At 41.5% G+C, this 25,081-nt stretch overlaps 1 pseudogene; it reads right to left on the reverse strand.

The window, feature by feature from the left end:
• Positions 1-25,081, reverse strand: part of LOC138805100 (MTRF1L release factor glutamine methyltransferase-like) — a 418,978-nt pseudogene that overhangs the window by 91,816 nt on the left and 302,081 nt on the right.

A 25,081-nucleotide genomic window follows, 5' to 3' on the forward strand; every position in this document is an offset into this window, starting at 1 on the left:
AGTACTCCTATAAGAGGGTCCCAAAGAAATACCTGAGATTTCTTTTGTTTGCTTGTTTTTTTTTTTTAGTTTGTGCTGGTTCTGGGGCTTGAACTCAGAGGTTGGACCCTGTCCCTGTACAGTTGTCTTTCCTGCCTACCTGCCCCCTACTGACTGACTGACTCTACTGACTGAGCCAATACTCCACTTTTGCATTTTATGGTGTTTAATTACAGATAAGAGTTTGACCAACTCTGCTGCCTGGGTTGGCTTTGAACTGAGATAGTAATAAATCTAAGTGACATCAACTTATGGACTTCTCTTTTGAACCGAGAAATATTAGATTAAGTTTATACTAAAGCTAATATTTGACAATTTTTATAAGAAGAGAATATGTTCAGAAACGAATCCATAACTTAAGTAACTCAGCAAAATTAGGTGCACTGAATCATTTTGGAATTATTTTCTTTGCTTGGGAAGATTACTATTGACTTTGTCATTCCTTTTGGGGAAACTTAAAGTCATTTTTGCACTTTTTCTGTTGGTCATGGAGCTTGAACTCTGATCCTGGGCAATGTCCCTCAGCTCTTCATCTCAAGTCCAGTGCTCGACCACTTTAGCTACAGCACCACTTCCTGATTTCTAGTGGTTAATTGAAGATAAGTGTTTCATGGACTTCCCTGACCAGGCTGTCTTTGAACCACAATCCTGAGGTCTCAACCTCTTGACTAGCTAGGATTACAGGCATGAGCCACCAGTACCCGGATCCTATTTGTATTTAGTGCAGTTAATGACACTAAGTAGACAAGAATGGAAATCTTAATCAAATGATTTGACATTGCAGTTTTTAGAATAATTGAGGTAGCAATAAATATGTCTTCCTTTGCCATTTTGTTACATTAATGACTCAGAAGCTATGGGACCCTTACATTAGTAGCCTCTTCCATCTGTGTAGGTATATTTATTATCAGGAAATATTCATAGAGAAATTGAGAAAGACATATTTTTAGAAAGCACTGTATTTTTACAATAAAAAATAATAAAAAAAGAAAGCAAAGGAGACCAGGTATGCAAGAACAGCATAGAAAGGGATATATTTATCACACAGAGATTAAGAACTAGCCTAAGAGATTTAGAATGCTAAAGGCAATGAGGAATATGCCTAGTTGACAACTACTTCTTCAATAACCAAAAATGGTTCCCTAGAATGGTTTCTGCTATACCTTACTTACTATCATTTATTCCTTCCATCTGGAGTCATTTCTTCTCTTCTGTCACAACTGTTAATTAGCCTCTGCCATTTTGGTGACATGACTGGCCAAAATGGTTTCCAAATCTCACTTAGACTACCCTTCTCAATGAGATTAGCAGTGAATACTCAAAAGCCTGGAATCTTTGAATTTCCTGAATTAATCTTCACCTGACATCTAAGCACATTCCTGGCATTAATTGCAGTGACCTTATGAAAAAAAAGTTTTTTTCAAGAAAGTATCCTAATATAGTTAAAGTGCATGAATTAGGACTATTGTCAGGTATCAGTTTGGAACCAGCAATTATATATTCCAAGTATAGGTTCTTTATTTTCATTTACTAAATGTTTGTTTTTTGTTGTTGTTGTTGTTTGCCAGTCCTAGGACATAAACTCAGGAATAGAGAATTATTCCTCAGCTTTTTTTCCCTTCAAGGCCAACCCTCTACCACTTGAGGCACAGCACCATTTCCAGTGTTTCTTTTTCTGTTTATGTGGTTCTGAGATATTCAACCCAGTTTCATGCATGCTAGGCAATCACCATACCATGAAGCCACTTTCCCACAGCCCTAAATGACTTTCTTAAGATGGCATTACATTTTTATTCTTTAACTATGTATCAATTTTGGCCAGAAATTTTTTTGCTAGAAAAGGACATTGAACCCAATACTGAGTACAGTAAGGCTAGATGGACAATGAATAACCGTCTTGGTCTAGCCAGGCACAGCAGGGCTTACCTCATGGAGCTGGTACAACAGACTGAGCAAGATATCTCCTGACCCACAGTACACCTCCAGGATGAGAGGGCCACAGGTTCCAGCCACATGGGGACGCTGGGCCACCTCCTCCAGCACCCATTCAACAAGATCCTGTGACAGAGAGAGAGAGAGAGAGAGAGAGAGAGAGAGAGAGAGAGAGAGAGAGAGAGAGAGAGAGAGAGAGAGAGAGAGAGAGAGAGAGAGAGAGAGACAGAGAGAGAGAGAGACAGAGAGAGAGACAGAGAGAGAGACAGAGAGAGAGACAGAGAGAGAGAGATTGAAAGAATGTCAGAATTACACTTAATCCTGGTGCAGGTGGCTCATACCTATAATCTTAAGTACACAGGAGGATGAAATATGAGATCATGGTTCATAGCAAACCCGGGCAGGAATGACTGTGAGACTGTTATCTCCAAAGAACCACTACAAAACCAGAAGTGGTGCTGTGACTCACGTGGTAGAGCCTTAGCCTTGAGCTGAGGAGCTCTGGGACAGGGTCCAGGCCGAGTTCAAGCCCCAAGACTGACAAGAAGTGGACTTCCCACCACAAGAATTGGACTGAATAGCACCCATTGTCCTAGGGCGCATGGCTGAGAAGTCAGGCCGTGCTTCCTCTCAGCTGGGAGTCATGAATAGGTCACTCAGCTACTCTGTGCCTCAGTTTCCCCAGCTGCAAAAGTGAACAAAGTGAAGGATCCCCTTCCTCATGGGGATAGGGAAATAATGAAAGAAAGCCATGTTTTGTTTCATAATCCCATGTCTGTCACACCATTAATAACAGATACCATCTTATCTCTTTCTGGGTATCTTACTGTCATATGCTCAGAGGATTTCTGAGAACTGTGTCTGAAGGTCCCTCCCTTTGCCTGGCCCTGCTCCAGATACCCTCTGTATTAATCCCTTGATTCCTAACAACTGTCACATGAGGAGATTGAAGTCCAATGGTCAAGGCGCAAGCCAGAGCTTCACCTATGGTCAAGAATTGGCTGCCATGGACTGAGTTTGGGACAATCCCTCTAAACCAATGACAGAGCATGGCACCACATGTCTACAATTCCAATTACAGGGGACAAGACCTGGTGGCGCATGCCTATCACAGATAGGAAGACCATGATCCAGCCCAGCCTGAGCATATATTAAGTCACCATCTCAGAAATCCCCAAGACATAAAAGCTTGGCTTGAATGATAGAAGAGCTGACTGGCAAGCCTAAGGCCTTGAGGTCAAACCCTAATATACAAAAAATAACCAGAGGCCCAGTGCCGGAGGCTCTTGCCTATAATCCTAGCTACTCAGGAGGCTGAGATCTGAAGATCACAGCTCAAGATTTAAAGTAGCTTGGCTTCACCCTTCAGACATCATGATAAGACCTGGAGTCTGAGCTATGCTGTTGTACTCCATACTAGCAGGGCTCATATCCTTACTAAGTGTTGGCCATACTCTCTTTCCCCCTGGGAAGCCACCAACTTCAAGCCACACTCCCAGGTCCTCCCAAGCTCCCACTGCCACCAACCAGGCCCAAGAGAGTACACAGCTCCAGGGAACAGAGATCCCTTGTTCTTGTAATTTAACAATGCTGAGTCCCCTTCAAGCCTCTCACCCTTCCAGGCCCCCAGACCTCAGCTGTGAAGCCCATGCACCCCCGAAAGAAAGCAGGTAGAAGTTACCAAAAGCATCCAGCCTCCTTGTTACAACCCAATTCTACACACATACACAAATACACACACACACACACACACACACACACACACACACACACACACACACACACACACACACATATTCAGAATGGTGACAGAACAGAACACTCTTCCTTGTAGCACCTGCAATTTGCCAACAGATCACTCACCTTAGTACAGTCAGGCTGTACAAAGAGAAACATGACCTCTCTTTCTCTGTCTCTCTGTCTCTCTATCTCTCTGATCTCTCTGTCTCTCTTTGTCTCTCCCTGCCTCTGTCTCTGTTTCTGTCTCTGACTCTCTCTGTCTCTGACTCTCTGTCTGTCTGTCTGTCTCTCTCTCTTTCACACACACACACACACACACACACACACACACACACACACACACACACACACACACACACACAGAGCTGTGCATCTCCTGAGTTTGTTGGAGACCTGATGGACCGGGAGCACCAGCAGAAGCTGGTAGACATGGGAAATGTGATCAACTTGTGAGAACTTTAGACAGTTGGGGGCGGGGGATAGGCCGATTGTATGTGTGTGTGTGGGGGAGGGGGTCTTCCCAGATATTCACCTTCTGTTCTGACCCCAGCATTCTTACCTCCCTGCTGGGTTTTCTGGGACCCTCTTCAGTTGAAAAAGTTTACCAAGCACAGAAGACAAGGTCTCACACAGCAAGGGGGGGGGGTCTATCTTCTGCATCCAACACTCTCACCCCCAGGAAAAAGGAAAAGACCCCAGAAGGCAGCCATGCAGCTCCCCACCTCTAGCTAAAGCCTCAGGTTCTCACCAGGAAGAAGGGTGCAGATGTGCCGCTGTGTGGCTCCCACTGCTCCAGGCCAGGGGCTCTTTGTTGCCAACTCCTCATCCAAGCCTGCATCTTCCTTTTTCCAGGGGCACTGGCCAGTAGGGATGGGGGTGGGATCCTCAGGTAAACACCCACTGGGGCATATTTGCCTGGCCCAGAGTGTGGGGCACGGTAGAGGTACGGGTCCGGGCCAGGAGGGGGGAAGGAGGAATATGGGGTGTGGCTTCCATTCTTGTATCCCATTGGTCAGAAAGAACCATGAAAGAATGGGGGTGTGGCTGGAATCCTGTGATGCAGAATGAATGGGCAGAGTCAAATAATAGCAGAACCTTTCCCAGGAAACTCTGTCCAATCCAGTTGGGAACAAGAGGGTGACCTGCTTTAGCCAGATGGCTGCACAGATTATTGTATATGGCTGTTTATTGCCAGTCCTGGACCTAGAACTCAGGATCTAGGCACAGTCTGTGAGCTGCTTTTGCTCAAGGCTGCTCCACTACCACTGGAGCCATACACCTCTACTTCTGGATTTGTTGGCACAAGTTGGACAGGAGTTTCAAGGACTTTCCTGCCAAGGGTGACTGAGCATGATCCCCTTATCACAGCCTGGTAAGTATCAAGGAGGACTGGTGAGAGCCACTGGTGCCTGGCTAATCATGGGTCTTGCTGATGTTCTTGGACAGACCAATGAGTTCCCTATCCTCAGGTTAAAGTAGTAGGAGCTGGAGCCCACAATTCAAATCCTGGTCCTGCTACCTCTAAATGGCAGGAGATCCTAAGAATCTCATTTCTATCCATATAATGGAATGTGATGTGTGTCATGATTGAATAGTTCTGGAATGATTCTAGGACAAAATAATATGCAATTATATTATGGTACACTGATCAATTTTAATTAATACTTTATGAAGCATTTAAACAATCACATTCATTTAAATGTGGGCATAATGAAATACCTAAGAATTGGGCATCACATAGTGTAAAGGTGCCAGGACTAGGATGTGGTTGTTCCTTGTACTTTTTGTTTTATTCATTTATTTACTGTTGATTTTAATATGATGACACCCATTCTGTTTATTACATTGATGACATCCTATAACATGGCATCTAGATTTGTAGACATCTACTCCAGCATGCCTGACAACCTGGACTCTCAGAGAACATAAAAAAAGTTGCACACTTGGCTTCGTACTCCATGATCCAATTGTTGGTAGTGTTGGGATCTGAACTCAGGGCTTAGCCGGACCAATTGGTGAATAGTTTACGGTGAACACACGTGCCTGTGAGCAACTAAGGAGTTAGGCCATTCCCAGGATCTGATATTGATCCCCAGGATGGGCCACAGTAGTCATAAAGTCATTGTTTAAACATAGGATCTATATTTACATGTGTGGACAGCATCTTGTATTTGGTTTACTTATTCTCCTTATTTTCTGTCTTATCCATGGAAGTACTGTGTATTTTCCTGAGCATGGTTACAGATATAATAGTGTTTACATGGATGACAATCTATTGCTATAGGATTATAGGATTTCCTATGCATTCTCCATCCTAGCTGAGACCCAGGACTTTCACAGGACAGGAAAACAGGTGAATTGATGGGCTTCACACATCAGGATTCATCTTTGACAGTGTTGGGATTTGAACTCAGAGCCTAGCAGGCCCAATTGGCAAAAGGGTCAAGGTGAGGACACCACCCTGTGAGCAACGAAGGAGATAGGCCATTCCCAGAACCTGACATCGAATCCCAGGGAGGGCCAGGATAGGCAGAAATTCATAATTTAAACATAGGATCTATATTTACATACCAGTGAGGACAGCATCTTGCATTTGGTGCACTTCTCCTTATTTTGTGTCTAATTAATGAAGTTATTGTGTATTTTATTGAGTATAGTGACAGGTATAACTGTGCTGACATGGATGACAACCTGTTCCCCTGGTTATAGGGTTGCCTATGCATTCTCTATCGTAGTTGAGATCCGGGACTTGCACAAGAGAGGAAAACATGTGCAAAGACTGGCTTCTAACAACAGAATGAATTTTTTGTCAGTACTGGGATGTGAACTGAGGAATGGGTAGCTCTGTTGCACTTTGGGGTAAGGAGAATCTCACAATCCTTGAAGACTAGAATGTCAGGCCTGACCCAGAGCCTGATTTGAATCCCCAACACTGGAAAAAATAACAAGCCCACCTTTTTTAAACATAGGGTTTCTCTTTACCTGCAGGTGTGGTATGCTTCAGTGTAATTATTCTTTTAATTGTGTCTTATTCATGGATGTATTGTGTATTTTATTGAGTATGGTGATAGATATAACTGTGCTGACATGGATGACAACCTATTCCCATGGCTATGGAGTTGCCTATATATCATTTCCCATCCTTGCTGAGACCCAGGACTTTCACAGGACAGGAAAACAGGTGGATCTATTGGCTTCTCACATCTAGATGAATCTTTTGGTAGTGCTGGGATTTGAACTCAAGGCCTAGCAGGCCCAATTGGTGAATGAGTCATAATGAATACAACAGCCTGTGAGGCACTAAGGAGCTAGGTCATTCCCAGGACCTGAGATGGAGCCCAGGTGGGGCCAATATAGTCATAAATTCATCATTTAAACAGAGGATCTATATTTCCATAGCTTGATGGCAGCATCTTGCATTCAGTATAGTCATTGTCTTGGTTTTGTGTCTTATTCATTGATGTATTGTGTATTTCCGTGAGTATAGGATGACAGATATAACTGTGGTGACCTGGATGACAAACTATTCCCATGAGTGTAGAGTTGCCTATGCATTCTCCATCCTAGCTGAGTACTTGCACAGCACAGGAAACCTTGTGCAATGGCTGGCTTCTCACATCAGAGTGAATTTTTGGCAGTGCTGGGATTTGAACTTTGGGCCTAGGAGGTCCAACTGCCCAATAGGTCCATGTGATCACACTAGACTGTGAGCCACTAAGTTGCTGGGCTCTTCCCAGAAACAGAGATCGAGCACTAGGGAGGCCACAATTGTCCTGAATGCATCATTTCAACATGGGATGTATATTCAAATCCGTGTGGACTGCATTGTGCATTTAGTGTAGTTATTCTATTTTGTATGCTATTCATGGATGTATTGTGTATTTTCTTCAGTAAATGATGACAGGTATAACTGGGCTCATATGATAACAACCTATTCCCATGGCCCCAGGGTGGCCCATGCATTTTCCATCCTACTTGAGACCCAACACTTGCATAGGAAAGGAACACAGGGGCAAAAATTGGCTTTTGACATCAGGATGAATCTTTTTGCACTGCTGGGATCTGAATTCGGGGACCAGCAGACCCAATTGACGAATGGGTCCATGTGAGCACACCAGTCTGTGAGCCACTAAGGAGTAAGGCCGTTCCCAGAACCTGAGATGGACCCCCAGGTGTGGGTATGGGGGGAGGGCACACAGCAGTCATCCATTCATAAGTTGAAGGTAGTATGCAAATAAGTACACATTTGTATAGAGTAGGAGAGATGATAACCTGTGATGGAATCCAATCTACCATGTGTCTACTGATTCTTGGATCTTTCCAGATGCTTTCATTTCATGACTGTGATGATTATTGTCACGCTTCATCTACACTGCTTTACAAATAAGCGATATCCCATGAGTCTTGCCCATCATTTCCTAGTCACATCATGCATGAAGTACTCATTCAAGGATAAGATCGATCGCATTCCATGACTTTTCCTGGTCCAGAAACCAGTATTTCAGGATTTCCCGTCATTCAGACCCAGGATGGTTACCGTGCAAAGAAAAAGTTATAAAACCCTGAGCCCTCTACAGCTCCCTATTTTTTGTGCTGTTCTGTTTTTTTTTTTTTTCATCCTGCAAGCCATCTGGGTCTAGGGTCCCAGGATAGGTTGTGGGTCCCGAGGCTGCCCCCCATCCTAGGGAGAGTGAAGCTGAGTCAGAGTTGCCATGACCTGAGTTCAAGACCCGTAGTTGGCAAAATTAATGAACTAACTAACTAACTAACTAATTTGATATGATAAAGCTCCCTGGTTTGCAATTTCTACCAGTTTTCTTTCCTAGCCTGGGATTTGAACTCAGAGACTTGATGAATGTGTAGCAATGTGACAGAAGGCACAGAGTTGCCACTACTTGAGTTCAAACCCCATGCCAAGCCAAAATAAATAATTAAGTCACTGACCTCGACAAGGAAAGTTAGTTGTGAAGACTGGCGGGAAGGGAAGGTAGGGTGAAAACAAACAACGAGGCAACAATGCTCAATAGGAAATATACTCATTATTTTGCTCATATAACTGTGACCCCTCTGTACAATATTTTTACAGTAAAAAACGTACAAAAATATGTAGTGATCAAGAAGCACTTTGGGGGTAAGTGAAGGATGTCTGAGTAGCTGTACAAAATTCTACACTGATATTCTTAAATGTTCATTATGGAACTGAATAAACATAACTGCTTCTGTTACAAATATTAAGTCACTGTCTTGGAACTGGGGCCAGTATTTCTGACATTGCTGGGATTTGAGCTCACTGTCCATGTAACTCTTTTGCACCATGGGTGAAGGCTAAGAGCACTGTTCTTGAGGAAAAGATTTTCAAGCTAGAGTTCACAGGGCATGAATTAAGACCCTGCAATAGAAAAAAATATTTGTATACATGTGTAATATGTGATATATAGGTACATATGTATGTTTATTTCATATTATGATTATATTTATTGATTTTGTATTTAATTTTAATTTATTCATTATATTGTTTATTTTATTTAGTATTATTATACACATAATATTAATTATGTTTTGTACATATATTATACACAATAATTTAGTACATTGACTCATGCTCATTTTTCATTAATACTTTATTAAGTACTGAAACATGATACATAATTAAATGGAGGCATTTTTCAAGTCATCACATGGTTAGAGTCTGTCCCCAGTATGAGCTTTGTCTTATTTATCTTTGGACAAATTCCTATAGTGATTTGTTTAGATGATTTATACTCAGAAGCCTTTTCTTGTGGATAGGAAAGTCGAGGGATGAAATCATAAGGTTGGGGCTGGGAATGTGGCTTAGTGGTAGAGAGCTTGCTCAGCATGCATGATTGCCAGGGTTTGAATCCTCACTGCCACATACTCAGAAAAAGCCAGAAGCTGTGGTGTGGCTCAAGTGGTAGAGGGCTAGCCTTGAGAAAAAGAAGCTCAGAGACAGTACCCAGGCCCTAATTTCAAGCCCCAGGTCTGGCAAAAACAATACGCCAGATTCCAGTGGCTCTGGAAACCTACTTTCTCAGAAGGCTGAGATCTGAAGATCACAGTTTGAAGACAGCATCGGGAAGGAAAGCCTGTTAGACTCTTGCCTCCAATGAACCATCAAAAAACCCCATGTGTCACTGTGGGTCAATTGGTACAGTGTTTGCCTTGAGCTGAATGGCTCAGGGACAGCGCCCAGGCTTCAGTTTGAGACACACAACTGGAAAAAGAGTGAGGGATAATCAAAGTACTTTTCCTATTTGCTAATTATGAGAATATTTTTTTTGGAAAATGAATGCTGTTGTACAACAGATTTGGAGTCAGACCTCAAGGTTCAAGTGTAGAACATACATAAGCCCAGCCTGTCAGTCTCTAGCATTATAAACTTGTGTCCTGCAGGGTTCTGAAAGGCCTATTGTTGAAAGGCTTAATGTGCTCCTCAAGTTCTTTGTGATAAGCAGTTGACTTGTATTGTCAATGTCATTATAGTTCTGAACCTAGCAGAGAACCAATAGCTCATGCCCATCACACTATCTCAGGAGGCCTAGGTCTCAGTATCACAGGGTGAAAACAGCCAAGGCAGGGAAGTCTAGGACACTCTGACTTCCAGTTCTGAAAGGTCAGATGCTCAAGAGGTTTCTGTGTTTCCCTTCGTGATGAGAAGTTACTTACACTCTAAATGTTCTTGGAGTTCTTGAGCTATAGAAGGAAAGAAATATTATTGACCCATCCTGGGTTCAAATGAAGTTCTCAGGATCCAAGCCCTAGCCCTGTTAGCAGGAAGAACTACAGTGTAACATTATTTGAAGGACAGAAAAAAGTTCAAAAGCCAGGCTACTTGGAGAGACCTAGACCTGCGGGATTAAGAGGCATAATGTACACAGTCAACAGGGAAGTGAGCTGCAAAACCACTTCATTCATTCCAGGCACAACCAGTAATGAGGGAAACCTGAAACATTTGTTAGAGTGACAGCAGGGTCAGGCTTTTCTCAGCCTCTTCAAATGATGAAGAATTAACCTTCCTCCTTCAGGTGAAAGGAGCCTCAGGCTATCTTTAGCTTACCAACAGAGAGTCAGTTTAGTGGGGGAGAGGGGTGGAACAGAGTAGAAAAATCCTGCTTCCTGTTCTTAGGGAGTGGATTTTTGACTCTCCATCTGTCCGGTTTGAAGACCCTTCTATCTCTGCCAGTCCATTCTCCTTACTTCATGCTCCAAATCATTAATGCAAATCCCCAGTCCAAGGAGAGGTAGGGCCATTTCTCTTCTGTCTCCAAGCAGCTGAGTTAGAACGTGGCTCTCCCCTCTTGACTCTGGGGTGCTTGGCTGCCTGAGAAGTGGGACAGAGACAGTCATCGGGCTCTGCGGTTGTGTGAAAGTGATGCTGGTGTCCTGGCACACTGCAGAAACCCTCATGACTAGAAAATGTTCCCTTCTTTCCTTCTGATGTGAAAAACAGCTTCATCTATCAACTGCCTTTCTTTCTTCTTTCTTTCTTTCTTTCTTTCCTTCCTTCCTTCCTTCCTTCCTTCCTTCTTTCTTTCTTTCTTTCTTTCTTTCTTTCTTTCTTTCTTTCTTTCTTTCTTTCTTTCTTTCTTTCTTTCTTTCATTCTTTCTTTCTTTCTTTCTTTCTTTCTTTCTTTCTTCCTTCCTTCCTTCCTTCCTTTCTTTTTTTCTTTCTGTCTTTCTATCTTTCTCTCTCTCTCTCTCTCTGTTTCTTTCTTTATACCTACTTACCTACCTAGGTAGCTATCTCTTTGACAGTTGTTGGGTTGAACTCAAGGAATCGAACCCAGGGCTTCTTGCATGCTAGGCAAGCACTTTCTCATTAAATCCATATTCCCAGCCCCTTCATTTTTTCTTAATGGTAGTTTTTACATAAGTATGCTACCATTTTATGTTCTCAAATTTAATTTTCTGAATACCGATTACTTCTAAAAAACCTGATCTTCTCTTCCCCTGCCTGATTTGTGACTGTTCCTGCATTGGCCTCATAATAAAATGTAAATAAAGGCTGCTGAGAGCTTCAGTGTGCATCATATAAAGACACAGGCCTAGAACCCTGGAAGAGAAAAGCAATGGGCCTGAAATAAACAGAATGATGCAGTATGCGCAACTAGCATATCTGAAAAATAAACCAGTAAATAAAAGCAGAAGCATTGCATAGGTCTGTTTGCACTATGGGAGGTAATATACATACACACATAAGTAGGTAGGACACTGACACATAAACTTGGTTTTCTCTTTTTGAATTTTTTTGTAGCCATCCCGGGGCTTAAACTCAGCGCCTGATGTGTTCCTGAGATGCTTTGCTCAAGGCTGAGGCACTACCACCACGAAAGCTCCACTTACCACCATCTCGTAGTTAACGACATAAGCAATTCCCAGGCTTTCCTGCCTGGTCAGGATTGTATCTCCTGCTCAGTTTTCTCTCTCAAAGCAGGAGCTCTACCCTCTGGGCCACTGTTCCCCTTCTGGTTCTCTGGTGGTTTATTGGATAAAATAGTCTCAGAGACTCTCCTGCTTGGCTGGCTTGAATGGCAATCTCCTGAGGACGCTTCAAGTGGTTTCCTCAAGAATTCACCGAGGAACCGCTCCACACAAGCCCTTAGTATAAATCTCGAGGGGTACTAGAGAAAAATTGAAACATTGTTATACCCAAGTCGCAGGACCCCCACCAAAAAGACCACCGAGAGTCAGACTTTACAGCTGTTTTAAGGTTTTACTTAAATGAGCTGCAGCTCGGGCCTAGTCCCACACTCTGACACAGAGGAGCCTAGGTGGAGAGCATCAAGCTGAAGATTTGAAGGGTTTATAAAGGCACACAGCCAACCTGGTGTTTGGATTACCACCATGTGTTGCTCTGCTAGAAACAAGCAACAAGTGGTCACTGCCTCAAAACTTTAACCCTGCATTTCCCCCCTTTGACTTATAGTCCCAAGACACCATCTTATGGCTCTGGCCCAAAACTAAACTCCAACAGCTCTTGATTTTGAATGGATTATGGTCCCTCTTTGACCTTAGCTATTCTATTAAACAACAATACCAATAACAAGGAGTTCATTTTTCTTTACTTGAGGCATATGCGGAGTGGTTGGGTAGGATGCTTGGAGACTTCCCTAAGTTTCCCCACAGTCGTCTAGGGCAAAGTGGTCAGCAGGTCTGGAGTGGGAGCAGTGGATCCAAGCAGCAATGCCATCCACCTTAAGGGCAGTAGGTGTACCCAGTAGCACTATGTAAGGTCCCTTCTACCAAGGTTCCAGAGATCTCAAGTTGTCCCTTCAAACAAACACCTAGTCCCCTGGTTTAAACAAATTGGGGGCAGGAATAGAAGCAGAATCATATGATGCTCTAAACTGGGGCCACATCCTCTTATGCACCAGCTCTAAATAGTCAAGCTTACACAGAAATTCAGTATCATCCAAATAAGCAAGCAATTCAGTCTGGAGGCTAGGTTGGGAGTTGTCCATACATTATTTCAAAAGGAGTAAAGCCAAGCTGATAGGATGAATTTCTTACTCTAAACAGGTCAAAAGGAAGCAGAGTTACCCAGTCTGCACCATTCTCCAAGGCCAATTTAGTTAAGGTCTCTTTTAGAGTCCGATTCATTCTTTCTACCTTCCCTGAACTCTGGGGTCTATAAACACAGTGTAATTTCCAATCTGTCTCCAATGCTGCGGCTATTCCCTGACTTACTTTTGAATAGAAGGCCCAATGGTGGATGGGAAGCCATACCTGGGTAGGATTTTTTCCAGGATCTTCTTAGCCACAACGTTCCTGGTCTCATGCTTTGTTGGGTAGGCTTCAACCCATCCTGAAAAAGTGTCTACAAAAACTAGCAAATATTTATATCCAAATTTTCCAGTTTTAATTTCTGTGAAGTCTACTTTCTGACACACACCTGGTCTATCTCCACAGAGGCGAGCTCCTTTTGTAACCGGTTGATTGGGGGCATTGGTGAGCTAACAGGCTTTAAAATTTTTAACAATGTTTTCAATGAGTTGATTTCCTTGCCTGATTTTTACTTCTGAGTGTCAGCAAGTGCTGCATTCTTCGGGTTCCCATGTGTGAGACCCAATGGATTCTCATAAGAATTCCCTTGCCCAATCTTTGTGGCAAGATAACTTTTCCCTCACCAGTTTTCCATCAGTCTTCATTTCTTTCTCTGTTCAGGGGTTAGGCCATGGAAATTTTCTTTATTCACTGCAAATCTTCTTGGTAGTACTGAGGCTCAAGAGGCATAACTTGTGGCCCTGGGTCTACTTCCACTCTGGGCTGGAGGGCCGCCTTCTTAGCTGCCTGATGGACCAAGTTATTTCCTTTGGTTATTGAATCAGTTACCTTTTGATGGCCAGGACAGTGCATAATGGCAATATTTGCTGGTTCCCATAAGGCCTGGATGAGGCTTAAAATTTCTTGTTTGTTTTTAATTGCCTTTCCCTCAGGTGTCAACAGCCCCTCTCTTGGTAAATGGTTCCATGAACATGCACAGTGGCAAAAGCATACTGACTATCCATGTAAATGTTTAGTCTCTTCCCTTTTCCCATGTGTAGGGCTTTTGTTAGTGTCACTAGTTCTGCTCTTTGTGTAGACGTTCCCTGGGGGAGTGCTTCTGCCCACACTATCTCAGTGTCCATGGTGACTCCTGCACCTGCGTACCTTTTTCCATCTCAAATGAAACTGCTCCCTTCTGTGAACCAGGTATGCTCGGCATGCGATAGTGTCGTGTTCAACAAGTCTGGACTCTTTTCCTTGGTCTGGTTGCTCTTTTAACACTCAATTTCACATGCTCTGTCCTTCCTTTCCTGTCTTTGCTCCTCTGTCTCTCTCTTATTGTAAACCTTTTCTACCACAGCTAATAGATCCCTAATAGACTTTTCACCAAGTCTGTCTAGAGTCTGCAAATTTTGCTTTATGTCTGGTTCAGCTTGACTTATATAGGCAAACATAATCATCTGAGCCGACTCCTGGGTCTCAAGATATTTGGAGTATATTGACTAAAAGCTTCTACGAGCTACTCAAGATATGTTGATGGACTTTCACTTCCTCCCTGTCTAACATAAAAAACTTTGGCCATATTAGGAGGTTGGCAAGCTGCCGCCTTGAGACCTGCCAACAGAGCCTGGTGATAGATGAGGAGTCACTCCTTACCTTCAACCATATTGTAGTCCCATGTTGGTCGGATCTCAGGAAAATAGGCAGTGATCAGGGCAGGATCCATGATAGGTGCTCCTGTGGGGCCAGGGATGTTTCCGTGCCACCTCTTGGATACAGTCTGTTTCTTCGGTGGTAAAAAAGGCCTGTAAAAGCTGACTAAAATCCCAATGGGCTGATGAATAAAGTGAATAGTTTAAGCAAACTAATTAAATCCTGGTGTTTCTCAGAAAAGGGGGCATTTTGGGTGTATAGGCATTTTTGTATAGGTCACTGGTAGAAAATGACCAATATTGGAGTTGCTGTTGACCATCCACATACACAGGACCTATGGTGCTAAGAGAAAAACAGCTGTATTAGAAGAGGGGTTGATCCCATGGCATCGTTGAGTGACTGGTCCCTCAGAAACTTTAAGGGCAGGTGCCGAGGATTCTATAGCTCCCTCCTCCTCTTGATCATTCTCAGATTCTGCAAAAAGAACCTGGAAAGGAGAGTATGGGGGAGGAAATATTTCTTCTTCCAAGTTATCTCCCTGAAAAACCAGGGGTACCTCTTCTTTACCTCTTCCTCAGTTTCTTTTTGTAAGTCTAGGGGGCTAGATGGAGTGGTCAGTTGTACAGTCCAAAAACCAATAAACAGTACAAACAAAACACATGCAGGCCTGACAGTTACAAAAAAAAAAAAGCTTACTAAGAGGAGATTTCCCAAATTGGTCCACTGACTCCTGTCATGGCGAGGTTCCCCACTCACGCCCCACAGCAGAAGGAACAGAGCCACAGTGGGCAAGTTAGGCCTCAGTTAGGAGGCCCTCTTGGTCAGTTCCAGCACAACACCGAAACGACCCCCGTCCCAAAATTCACAAGGCGGTGTTCTAAGAACCCCCCCAGCCCACCCTACACAGTGGGGTTCCAACTCCCTCCCCACATGGCGGGGTTCAAAAGACCCCCTCCCCACAAGAGGATGTGGGACGTCTCCCAGTTCCTCCAGAATTGTTGTACCAGTGCTTCAGCTTCGACAACCCTTTGTACATGGTAGCAGCCATCCTCACAAATGAAAATGAAAGTAAAACAGACAACGACAGGACATGACAAATTAACAAATTAACAAAATTTACCTTTGGAGTCTGAGATCTCAGATGTCTTTCGGGGGATCCCTGAAGGCCTCCACTAATGTTATACCCAGGTTGCAGGATCTCCACCAAGAAGACCATTGAGAGTCAGACTTTACATTTGTTTTAAAGTTTTATTTAAACAGGCTGCAGCTCGAGTCTCATCCTACACTCCAACACAGCAGAGCCAAGGAGGAGAACCCCGAGCTAAAGATTTGCATGATTTATAAAGGCACACAACCTTTGAAGAGCCTTTTTGCTACTCGGGGAATTTTATTGTTCCACATGAATTTTTGGATTGCCTCTTCTATTTCCTTGAAGAATGTGGTTGGAATTTTGATAGGTATCGCATTAAATATATAGATAGCCTTGAGAAGTATTGTCATTTTCACGATGTTAATCTTTCCAATCCAGGAGCATGGCAGGTTTTCCCATTTTCTAAGTTCTGTTTTGATTTCCTTTTTCATGTTATTAATGTTTTCATCATTGAGGTCCTTCACTTCTTTGGTTAAGTTAATTCATAGGTATTTTATTTTTCGTGGGGCTATTAAAAATGGAGTTGCTTACGTAATTTCAGCCCCTCTTTTCTCAATGTTGGCATACAGAATATCAATACCAAATTTCAAACTCTACTATAAAGCCATAGTAATCAAAACAGCTTGGTAATGGCACAAGAACAGACCTCAGGACCAATGGAATAGAATTGAAAACCCTGAAATGAACCTACAGAACTAGAGCCATCTAAACTTTGATAAGGGAACTAAAAAATAGAATGGAAGAAAGACAGCCTCTTCAGTAAATGGTGCTGGCAAAATTGGTTAACTACTTGTAGAAAACTAAAGCTAGATCCTTATATATCACCCTGCATCAGAATCAACTCCAAATGGATCAAAGACCTTGAACTCAAAGTAGACACTCTGAAAATATTACAGGATGGGATAGGAGAAACCCTAGGTCTCCTTGGCGCAGGCCAAAATTTTCTTAATAGAGACCCGGAGAAACAACAAATCAAACAAAGGTTGGACAAATGGGATTGCATGAAGTTGCAGAGCTTCTGCATGGCAAAGGACATAGCTAGCAAGATCAATAGAAAGCCCACGGATTGGGAGAAGATCTTCACTAGCCATACAATGGACAAGGGTCTCATAACTAAAATATACTTGGAACTCAAAAAATTAAATCCCCCAAAAACAAATCCTCAAAGAAACAACTGCCCAATAAGTAAGTGGACTATTGACTTAAAGAGAAACTTCTCTGAATAATAAAGAAGGATGGCCAATAGACACATGAAGAAATGCTCAACCTCCCTAGCCATAAAAGAAATGCAAATCAAAACAATATTGAGATACCACCTCACCCCAGTTAAAATGTCAAAAATCAAGAACTCTAATAACAACAAATGCTGGAGGGGATGTGGACAGAAGGGAACCTTACTTCATTGTTGGTGGGAGTGTAAACTTGTTCAACCAGTTTGGAAAGTAGTATGGAGGTTCCTCAAAAGACTCCACATAGAGCTCCCCTATGACCCAGCAATCCCACTTTTGGGCATCTACCCAAATATTTACAAACAAGACCACACTAAAGCTACCAGCACAACTATGTTTATTGCAGCATTATTTACCATAGCTAAGATATGGAACCAACCCAGATGCTCCTCAGTAGATGAATGGATCAAGAAAATGTGGTATATATACACAATGGAATTCTATGCCTCCATCAGAAAGACTGACATTGCCCCATTTGTCAGGAAATGGAAAGACTTGGAAAAATTTATATTAAGTGAATAAGCCAAGCCCAAAGAAACATAGGTCACATGATTTCCCTTATTTGCAATATCTAGTATGTGTGTGTGTGTGTGTCTGTGTGTGTGTGAGCACATGACGGTGTGTGTGTGCGCGGGTGTGTGTGTGCCTGCACACACATACATGACTCCTGAAGCTTGACCTCAGGACCTGAGCACCGTACCTAGTTTCTCTTGTATAATGATATCCCTCTCTCACTTGAGCCACAGAGCCTCTTCAGGCTTTGTCCTAGTGATGTGCTCCTGAGAAATGAAGCCCAGGATTTCATATATGGAAAGCACTCTACCACTAGAGCACATTCCCAGCCCTCTACTTCAGCTTTGTTAGTTTAGTTCTGTCTTTTTTTATTGTTGTTGTTGTCGGTTGAATGAGATGAAGTCTTGGCCTGGGTGCTGTCCCTGACCTCTTTAGTTCAAATCTTGTGCTCTACCACTTGAGCCACAGAGCTTCTTCCGGGTTTCTGGTTGTTCATTGGAGCTATGTTTCTCAAGGACTTTCCTGCCTAGGCTAGCTTTGAACCATAATCCTCAGATCTCATCCTCCTGAGTAGCTAAGATGAGAGACATGAGCCAAAAGCACCCAGCTTCCCCTTCAGGTTCTTAGTAGTGAATTGGAGATAATAGTCTTATGGACTTTAGAACTCAGCTTCCTGAGAAGGCAGGATGAGAGACTTCAGCTACTGACCCCTTGGCTGTGGCCTCTGTTGCAAGGGAGTCCATGGCTCCACATGGTAGAGTGCTAGCCATGAGCCCAAGACATAAGGGTCAGCGCTTAAGCCCTGAGTACAAGGTTCATGACCGAGAAAAAACAAAACAAAACCATTGTCTGCTGTAGACAAGTCATTAGTCTTCGGTAACACATAACTTTATCCCTGACATGGGGACCTATCTGAGCCTCAATATTCTTGTCTGTATAATCATCTAAGTTGTGGAGCTCTTACATAGACAAGATGTAAGAATGCACCCGGTTACGGTCACAGCACATGGCACTCTTTGTACCACTCAGCACAGAACATCCTGTTAAAGACTCAGCACCCAGCACCCAATGCAGGACTCAGCACACTGCATCCTATGAAAGACTCAGGACAAAGCACCCTGTGCGGGACTCAGAATAGAGCAGCCTAAGGGGGACTCAGCACATAGCTCCATTCCACAAGCTGTCATTAGAATTAGGGTGCTTTCATCAGTATCACCATTCTTTGAGGAAAATTTTACAAACCATACAAGTTCACATCTAATGGTTTAGTGGGGTGTTTTTTTGGGGGAGGGGTTGTTAGCCAAGGGGCTTGAATTCAAAGCATGGGGTACTGTTCCAATAACATTTGCTCAAGGCTAGAGCTCTACCTCTTGGAGCCACATTTTGAGGTGTCACAGACTTCCTGCAAAGACTGGGTTTTAAAGCTCCTGAGCAGCCAGGATGATGGGCATAAGCCAGGATGATATAGGTAACCCGTGGAGCTGGGTTGCAGCGGTTTACATATGGTCAAGTCAGGTTAGGTGGCTGCTGTCAGCACCAGTCTCCTAGCTTGATCTGTAATGAGGTATTTGAAGTTATGTCCTATAATTGCAGTTAGACCATTCTACCTCTTTCTTATCAGACCTGGGGTATGAGTAAGAGCTTAGACACTGTCCCTAAACGTTTGTGCTCAAGGCTAGCACTCAATTGATTGAAAGACAGCAGAACTTCAGGGTTTTCTGTTTTGTAGCACTGAGGAATCGAACCCAGAGCTTCGTGCTTATTAGGGGAGCACTCAACCACTGAGCCACAGGAGTGAATGAGGTACAAATAGATAGAGATTGCTGTATATAAATATTATATATACAAAATGAGATTTCTGCATGTTATTAAATTATAGATAATATTACTACCAATTATTTGGTATTAAATTATATCTCCATTTAATGATGTGTCCCAGTTAACAATTAATAAAGCATTAATTAATTATTACTCAATATCCCATTATTGTTTATCATATATGTACATATATCCATATATATAATTAGATATTTCATAGAATGAGACCAATGTCTATATATTATTAAATTATGCATCATGTGTTACTACCAATTATTAGTTATTTAATTATGTCTCCATGTAATTTTTATTCTGTTAATGCTTAATAAAATAGCAATTAAACTTAGTGCACATCCTACACTTATTGCATCTAATTTTATCCTAGAATGATTCACTACTAATTCAATCTGTTTATTATTTACTGTAGTGGCAATTCTTCAACCTATGATGTTTTTTACCTTTATTACATCCTATTACATAGAATATAGATTTGCATCCAAATTATACACCCTACCTGACACAGAGCACATTCACAGAAAAGGAAAACATGTGTCATGCTCAGCTTCTCACTCCAAAATTACATTTTGGCAGTGCTGGGATCTAAACTCAGGCAAAGAAGGCTCAGTTCATGAATGGGTTAATGCCAGCACAGCAGCCACTAGTCAATTCAGCTGCCAGGCAGTTCCCAGGCCCTGAGCTAGAGCCTTGTATGTTGACTCCAAATTGTGCTTAATGAAATTATTCAATTTTTATTCATTTATCATTTATTTTATTGACTGCTACAACACATGGAATATTTACTACATTTATTAAATAAGATATAGAATTGCCTATTCATGAAACTTCACACCTGACACCCAGGACTTTCACAGAAAAAGAAAACATGTGTCACCCTGTGTCTTACTGCACGATTCAATTTTTGTGAGTACTGGCATCTGAACTCACAGGCTACAAGGCCCAATTCATGAATGGGTGAGTGTCAGCATGCCAGCCTGGGGCATATTGAACCGACAAGCAGTTCCCAGCACCTAAGATTGAGCCCCAGGGATTGACAAAACAAGAACAGGTTGACATGCAGATGGTAGTACACAAATAAATACAGATCTTTATAGAGTGCCAGAGATGTCTGTACATTATTCAGTTATATAGGCTACATTCCTATTAATTCTTGGGTATTTATTATGCCTCCATGTAATTAATATTACTGTTTTCATCCTTAATGAATTATTAATTAAATCGACCACTGTCCCAAAACTATTGTGTCCACATAGTATTCTTTTAATGTGCCAAAAATATTCATTAAAATCCTTTGGACTCCTAAAATCACTCTCTAATTTTATACTAGTATCATTCAGGAAGAACCAATTAAACCTTGACATTCATAATCTTTCATCGGTATTCCTATGAATAAGAACGAGACTCTTAGGATCTCCCTTCACTGGTAGGGGTCAGGACCCAGCTTCGAACACAGGGCCTATGTTGTGGTGTTGGCCCATTACTTCCCTGAAAGCCCAACAGCATTCAGCAATGGCAGGTTACCAACACTTTTAAGCCCTGTCTTTTAGCTCCAGGATGGTCACCTTGAAAAGAGAACAAATGTAAAACCGGCAGACATCTGAAGGTTACTGGGTTTTTTTCTGTGTCTTTTTATTTATTTATTTTTTCTGTCAGCCTTTGAGGCCCAGGAACCTAGGTTTGGATGTGGGTCCACTGGCTACAACCCAGCCTAGAGTGATCAAAGCTGAGGCAGAGCTGCCATTGAGCTTGACAAAATAAAAATACATAATACATACATGCATACATACATATATACATAGATACATTAAAAATATTTATATAATTATGAGGCTACTTGGCGTATTCGAGCCATTTTTTCTGCCGAGCCTGGGATTTGAACTCAGGGTCTGGGTAAATCTGCAGTGCTGTGGGGGAAGGGAAAGCTCACAATGCTGGAAGACAAAAAAGACAGGCCTGTTCCCAGGTCTGAATTCAAGCCCTAGCACTGGCAAAAATAATATTTGTATACATTTTAAAAACATGATTTATATTTACATATGCATGTTTATGACATATTGCATTTAGTGTAGGTATTAATTTTATTTTGTTTTTTATTTATTTATTATATATTTTAGAGAGTATGATTACATGTATAACATTATTTACATCCTATTAAATAGAACACAGATTTGCCTATGTATTATACATCATTCCTGAGACCCAGGACTTTCACTGATAAGGAAAACAAGTGGGACAATTGGCTTCTTCTACAACGATTAAGTTCTTGGCAGTTCTGTGATTTAAACTCTGGCCCTAGAAGGCCCACTTCATGAATGTGTCAATGTTAGCACACCAGTCTGATGCAAGTGAAGTTGTCAGGCAAATTTGAGGACCTGAGATAAAGCCCTAGGAGCGGCCAATATATAAACAGATATGCATATTGCAGGGTGTGTATTTACATATGTATATGAATCTATAAATGAAGTTATAGAGAGAGACAAATAGACATTTATATAGATTCTACTGTATAATGATGTCTATATCTTATTTTATATACTCTATTATTATGAATTATTTGGTCTAAAATTATGCCTCCATTAATTAATCACAGTGGGAGACAATAAAATATTAAATTAATCAATGACCTATATTTATTGCGTACAATCTTATACTATAATGACTAGCTAATTAGTAGTTCAATTGGTACATTACAAAGATTCTATTATTGTTCCTATAGATAGGAACGAGTAGGTGGAAGTCCCAGGATCAAACTCAGGGCTTTGGTTTCTGGGTTGGGCTGAGGCTTCACTGCCAGCCCGCCAACCTTCAGCCATGCAAGGTCATATACAATTTTCATGCCGTGTCATTGAGATCCAAGATGATCACAGTGCAAAAGAAACAAAGGTAAAACTGTTGTCTAAAACTTCCTGGTTTTTCCTCCTCAATCTTGGTTGGTTTATTTTTTTGTCAGAGCTGGGAGTTGAACACAGGTCCTAGGATCCCTGGATCATCTGTGGGTGTAAAAGCTGCACCCCAGCCTAGGATAATCAAGGCTGAGGAAGAGTTGTGGCGACAGAGTTCAAGCTCCGTGCCTGCCACTCCAAAAAAGTTAAGGTCCTGGATAGGAGTTTGGGCCATTTTATCTGCCATAGTTGTAATTTGAACTCAGGGACTGGGTAACTCTATTGTGCTCTGGGTGAAGTGAAAGCTAACCTAGAAGAAAAAAATAATCTGGAGCATTTCCCAGTGTGTGAATTCCAGCCCTAGAACTGGCAAAAATAATATTTATATACATGTATAATATATATCATACATATGTATTTGCATAGATATTACATATTGTACCTAGGGCATAATATTTCCACGGAGAGGAAATTAGGTCAACATTGGCTTCTTACTCCACCAATTGACTTCAGCACTCCTGTGATTTGAACTCAGGTCCTGGAATGTCCAATTCATCAAGGGGTCAGTTTAAGCACAGCAGCCTCAAACAAATTCAATGCCAGGCAGTTCCCAAGACCTGAGTTCTAGCCCCAGGAGTGGTCAATATATAAATAGATAGATGTGTAATTTGCTGCAAATACATGTATATATATATATATATATATATATATATATATATATATATATAGAGAGAGAGAGAGAGAGAGAGAGAGAGAGAGAGAGAGATGTATATGTATATTCCACTGTACATTTAAATATAAATATATTATAGAATGTGAGATGTTTGTATATTATTAAATGACATTTAACATCTTACTAATAATTATTAGGTATTAAATTATTCCTCCATTTAATGAAGTATCATGGATTAAGGCACAATATAGTATTGCCTTGTGTAAATGGAGCTCAGAGATAATTTCTAGGCTCATAGTTCAAACCTCAGGATCTGCACTAAAAAGAAAGAGTCAGTAATTCCATGTGTCTGTGTATATATGCATGTATTTCTATCAGTGAACATCCATAGTCATTAGGAAAAATAGCACCCAGCTAAGAAATTTGCTTTGAATAGAATGATATCATAGCACAGAGAGTGCTTTCAAGATAGTGCATGTCCCTGGTCAAAAAATTAAGACACTGGCTTGGAATTTGCACCATTTTTCTGGCAGGCCTGGGATTTCAACTCAGGGTCTGATTAACTCTTTGGCACTGTAGGGGAGGAGAAACTCACCATCGTTGAAGACAAGAATTTCAGACCAGTTTCCAGGGCCTGAATTCAAGCACTAGCCCTGGAAAAAATAATATTCATACATGAGATCTATTTACATACATGTGTTTACTCCCTATGACATTTATTACCCTTATTTATTTTTTATTTATTTTATTTTGTATTATTACATATATCACATTTATTTCATTTATTACATATTATCACATGGATTTATTTGCATATGGATTATACATCATCCTGAGACCCACAACTTTCACAGAGAAGGACAAAAATGGGTCAAAATTGGCTTATGACTCCACATATAAACTTTTGGCCATGCTAGGATTTAAACTCACAGCCCACAATGCACAAATCATGAATGGGTCATTTGTAAAACAAAAGCCTTCGGCAAACTGAACTGCCAGCCAGTTCTGAATACCTGTATTCAAGCAATAGTAGTGGCGGATAGATAGATAGATAGATAGATAGATAGATAGATAGATAGATAGATAGATAGATAGATAGATAGATAGATAGATAGATAGACATGTAGTTTGCTATGTATATGAGAGAGAATGTGAGAATATTGAATTATATATATTATGAATTATTAGTTATTAAATTATGCCTCCTTTTAATGAAGTATCATGGTTGAATACTTATTAAAGTATTAATGTAAAAGTAGTCAGTATTCCATAATTGGGAGAATCAAATCATGTTGCTAGAATGGAAGACATTATCCAATACTTTTTGTGTGGCATTCTATAAGAGAATTATTAACTAATTGCAAATTTAATTGTTACTTTTATAACATTTCATTAGGCATTCCCACGGATAGGAATGATTTTCTCAAGATCTCCCTCCATTTGTAGGTGGTAGTACTGTCACTTTAACTCCAGGCCTGGATATTTTACTTTGAAATGCAAACCATTGGAATTACACTGTGAAGATTTCAGATTGTCAGGATGAAAGAAAAGAATGAGAAGGAATGAAAGCCAAATGTCAGTGGATCCTACCTGTAATCCTAGCTCTTCAGGAGGCTGAGAGGTAGAGAATGCCAGTTTGAATTCAGCCAGGACAGGAAAATCCACCACACTCTTATTTCTGAGGGATTACAGGAATAAAAAATCCCCATGAATGGGGCTATGGCTCAAGGCCAGAGCATTAACCTTAAGCACAAGAACTCAGGGACAGTGCCTAGGCTCATAGTAAAACTCCCGAGCCTGGCAATTAAAAGAAAAGCCAGTAACAACATGTCTCCCCATGTATGTACACATGTATTTCTATTGGTGAAGGTCCAGAATCCCTATAATGAAAGGCATCCAGCTAGGATATTTGCTTTGAATAAAATGATTT

The sequence above is a fragment of the Dipodomys merriami genome, unplaced genomic scaffold, assembly GCF_024711535.1.
Source record: "Dipodomys merriami isolate MVZ:Mamm:240054 unplaced genomic scaffold, mDipMer1.0.p SCAF_385, whole genome shotgun sequence".
NCBI lineage: Eukaryota > Metazoa > Chordata > Mammalia > Rodentia > Heteromyidae > Dipodomys > Dipodomys merriami.